At 40.7% G+C, this 853-nt stretch overlaps 1 pseudogene; it reads right to left on the bottom strand.

Moving 5' to 3' along the window:
• Nucleotides 1-115: 115 nt before the first annotated feature.
• LOC105756498 (centromere protein S pseudogene) lies at nt 116-614 on the bottom strand (annotated as a pseudogene).
• Nucleotides 615-853: the final 239 nt, after the last annotated feature.

Here is an 853-nt window from a genome sequence, read left to right as displayed (position 1 = left end):
TTTGGTTAGCAGCCAGATGCTTAACCACTGCAGCTCCAGGGCTCCAAATCTCCACAAAATCCCCACTTAGACTTTCAAAATCCTCTTTGGGGCAATACGCATTTCTGGGTGGCTCTACTTGCTGAAGACTGCTTTTTCAAATAGCGGTACGTCTAATCCTCACTTTCTACTACTCCAGCCTCTGTCGGCTCTCTTGAATCTTTGTTTTCACCCTCCAACTTGTTTTTCTTCTTTGCCTTTTGTTCCAGGTTAAACTGAGCAATCTCTTCATTTTTCTCTGTGATATCTTTTAGCAGTGAATTACTCCTCCAGGCTAAGAACTTTACATCTTCAGTGTTAAATTGTGCTTCTTTTTGCAAGTATGGCAACCATTTCAAGGTCTTTGGCAAAATTTTCACACTGTTGAAAATTCACCTCTGAAATTGCTGTGATGGCTTCTTTGCTGAAAACTGCATCTCTTTGCTTAGTGCAACTTCCTTGCAAAGACAACCCACAGTGTAGTGAAGTGCTGCCTTTAGCCTCTGTCGGTAAAATAATTGCTGCTGCTTCTCAGCCTTCTGGTCCTCTATCACTGCAGGCCAGGATGGCCCAGTCAGATTTTCCTGCTGTCCCATTTGGCTATTGTGAAGAATACTAACGTTTGTAATTTTACTAGGAATGTGTGTGTGTTTTAAAAAATGTAGGAATTATAGGGACAATGTTTCCATTCTTGATATACATTATTTTCTTTGTTGTTATAGGAGGACACAGATCACAATTACTATATATCTCGGATATATGGTCCATCTGATTCAGCCAGCCGGGATTTGTGGGTGAACATAGACCAAATGGAAAAAGACAAAGTGAAGATTCA

The sequence above is a fragment of the Trichechus manatus genome, unplaced genomic scaffold (genome assembly GCF_000243295.1).
Source record: "Trichechus manatus latirostris isolate Lorelei unplaced genomic scaffold, TriManLat1.0 scaffold00075, whole genome shotgun sequence".
NCBI classification, from domain to species: Eukaryota; Metazoa; Chordata; class Mammalia; order Sirenia; family Trichechidae; genus Trichechus; species Trichechus manatus.
The sequence above is the reverse complement of the archived record's forward strand: the minus strand, read 5'-3'. Positions and strand labels throughout refer to the sequence as shown.